The sequence below is a fragment of the Lipotes vexillifer genome, unplaced genomic scaffold (assembly GCF_000442215.2).
Source record: "Lipotes vexillifer unplaced genomic scaffold, Lipotes_vexillifer_v1.1 scaffold311, whole genome shotgun sequence".
NCBI classification, from domain to species: domain Eukaryota; kingdom Metazoa; phylum Chordata; class Mammalia; order Artiodactyla; family Lipotidae; genus Lipotes; species Lipotes vexillifer.
The window spans coordinates 3184521-3187842 of NW_006791012.1; the positions used below are offsets into that span (position 1 = coordinate 3184521).

A 3322-nucleotide genomic window follows, 5' to 3' on the forward strand; every position below is an offset into this window, starting at 1 on the left:
TACACCCTCACCACCCATGCCAGGCAGCTATGGGTGTCACGGACAGAGTGACAGCCCAGAACCAGGATCACCACGGCAAGGCTGGGAGGATGTCAGGACACTGGGGAGATGGGCCAGACTGGAGAAGGAACACAGACCTGAATAGTAGACTGTCCTTCTAAGACAGGGCCAGTAGCCAAGGAAGGTATCGGGAGAGGGTGATTCATTTAATAAAAAATTACTAAGATCTTATTAGGTTCAACACATATCAATCCAAGTTGAAGTCGACCCACAGCCAGAAGCTGGCGGTAGGGGACAGTGCCCTCTCCCTGTGCGCCGGTGATCCCAGGGCCGTGCAGGCTGTCATTGTTGCAAAGAACAAAGTGGTAGAGCCCACACTTGATTTCCTAGGACTTTTGCTTCCCCTGCTGAGTATCTGTGCCGTCAGACTCTAACCAATGCCTGGATTCCACTCCGGCCATGTGCACAGCCTCCTCTGTGTAGTAAAAGCGTGTGGTGCTCACCCACACCCAGTCTTGCTCTCCTTCCTGGACACACAGGTCTGCACTCCATAGTTCCCTCACAGTTAGGTGGGGCCACGTGACTAGGCAGAGCCAGCGAAATGTGTTTCTGTCTCCTCTGGGACACCAAATAAAGAACTGGTCGCCAGTCCTTTGCCTTGGCAATGCTGGAAGCCACCTGTTGAGATGGCAGCCTAACCAGATAGACGGAATGCTGCCCAGAGCCTCGCCGACCCAACACTGGACTTTATGAAAGCAAGAAATAAGCCTTTTCTGCCTTAACTCCCTGACATTTCTGGGTTTATTTATCAATGTAGCGTAACCTGGCTAGTGTATATATTTCAAGCCTGGGCCCATCACTGGTTTTGTTTCGTCTGTTTCGACCCTAAAACTCATGCCAACCTCACTTCATTATTCAGCCAAGATTAAATCTGCTAAACCTAATCCAGTAGTATACACATGCGGTTACTTCTTAATCAGTTATTATTTTTCACATTTTTTTATGAAACTATAAATAAAACTCCTTGATCAACACTTGGAATGTCATTGTCTATGTCAGAATGGCCACAGAGTCTGAGCTATTTCCAAACACATCCTCCTACTCTAAGTGGGAATCTAACAGGATGAACTTTCCAGTAATGAGGCTTGAAAACCTTGCCACCACCAGCAGAAGCAGCGGTCAGGCCAGGAGAAAGGCTGCTAACTTCCTTGCTGAAGTGATTAGTCTTCCTGCAACTAGCCTACGAGTGGAGGGATTCTTACCTGTCCTCATCTGAACATCTGATTCGTGAATCCTTCCTGGCCCTCCTTGCACCCCCGCCACACACACACACCCACACACACACAGGATGATAGCAAATTGCAACACCAACATTTCCAAAAGAGGCTGTGTGTTCAGTGCCAGTGCGCCTCAAGTTGTGAGAAAACAATATTCAAGAATTATTAAAGTATAAATTCAATCAGAATTAGAGAACATCTTTTTGGTAAATTCCAATCTGTTTAGTTTATTTCCTTGAAAGGAGATGTACACACGTAGAATTCTAGCTTCAAGTTGATGTCTACAAATTTCAGAAAAAAACACAGGAAAAAAATTGTCTTTTGCTCTCTTTCCCATCTTGCAAGATGGTGGGTGAAAAGGCTGAGAAGGATACTAAGGAGAAAAAACCTGAAGCCAAGAAGGCTGGTGCTGGCGGCAAGGTTAAAAAGGTGAAGCAGATTAAGAAGGGGAAGCCCCACTGCAGCCGAAACCCTGTGCTGGTCAGAGGAATGGGCAGATATTCCCGATCAGCTATGTATTCCAGAAAGGCCTTGTACAAGAGGAAGTATTCAGCAGCTAAATCCAAGGTTGAAAAGAAAAAGAAGGTGAAGGTTGTTGCTACTGTCACAAAACCAGTTGGTGGTGACAAGAATGGTAGTATCTGGGTGGTTAATCTTCACAAAATGCCTAGGTATTATCCTACTGAAGACGTGCCTCGAAAGCTGTTGAGTCACGGCAAAAAAAACCTTCAGTAAGCATGTGAGAAAACTGCGCGCTAGCATCACTCGTGGGACCATTCTGCTTATCCTCATTGGGCGCCACAGAGGCAAGAGGGTCATTTTCCTGAAGCAGCTGAGCAGTGGCTTGCTACTTGTGACTGGGCCTCTGTCCCTCAATCGAGTTCCTCTGCGGAGAACACACCAGAAATCTGTCATTGCCGCTTCCACCAAAATTGATATCAGTGGTGTGAAAATCCCAGAACATCTCACTGACGCTTACTTCAAGAAGAAGAAACTGCGTAAGCCCAGGCACCAGGAAGGTGAGATCTTCGACACAGAGAGAGAAATACAAGATTACAGAGCAGCGGAAGGTTGATCAGAAAGCTGTGGACTCACAAATTCTGAGAAGAATCAAAGCTGTTCCTCAGCTCCAGGGCTACCTCCACTCTGTGTTTGCTCTTACAAAAGGGATTTATCCTCACAAAGTAGTGTTCTAAACTTCTTACAAAGAACCTAATTAAATAATTCGGTCCATTTAAAAAAAAGAAAAGAAAAAAATTGTTTTTTCATCTCTAGTACCAGTTGGGCAGTCAGACCCCAGACATAAGCAGACAGGACAGTATGCTTCTCTTCATCAAGGTTACTTTGAGAAACACACAGTAAACTGGGCTTAGCAGCAGAACAACCTCAGAGAGAATTGGGTTCAAAAACAAAATGCACAAATTGTATAATTGCCTAAAAAGCCACGAAGTTACTTAGCTAAATTTTTAAAGGACTGATATTACTTAAAATGATAATAATCCTCACTTGACTAATTTAAATATTTTTCAAAATACTTATAATATTTTATTTTTCAGGGTATACAAATACAAATGGTTCACATTGTCCAAGTCAAATGCCTTGAATTCCTCCCACTTCTCCTCATCCTGTTACCTCCTACTCCTTCTCCCCTACCCATTCCCAGAATTTCCTTCTCAGACTTTGATGACACAATCTGGAGCTATAGGTACAGGTTACCACATAATTACTACTGTATCATGTACCTTCTAAGAATTATTTTTTGCATTTGCTTTCAGTTTGTAAACAAAAATCCAATTATCGATTTTATATGCAATCCCTAATTATTATTTATAGCTATCTAGGTATACAAACAGATGTACACTGACTGGTTTAAGTGTCTGCCCCTGGCCTTTTTCATACTCTGGTTTTTTGATCACTCACTGCACCATCAACCATCGCTTAGTCACCTGGAATTTATCTTCACGTACTTTGTTCAAAAGAGACAAATAGGGCTTCCCTGGTGGCGCAGTGGTTGAGAGTCCGCCTGCCGATGCAGGGGACACGGG

General features: G+C 44.0%; 1 pseudogene; it reads left to right on the forward strand.

The window, feature by feature from the left end:
* Positions 1 to 1622: 1622 nt before the first annotated feature.
* Positions 1623 to 2473, forward strand: LOC103071597 (60S ribosomal protein L6 pseudogene; annotated as a pseudogene).
* The last annotated feature ends 849 nt before the right edge of the window (positions 2474 to 3322 follow it).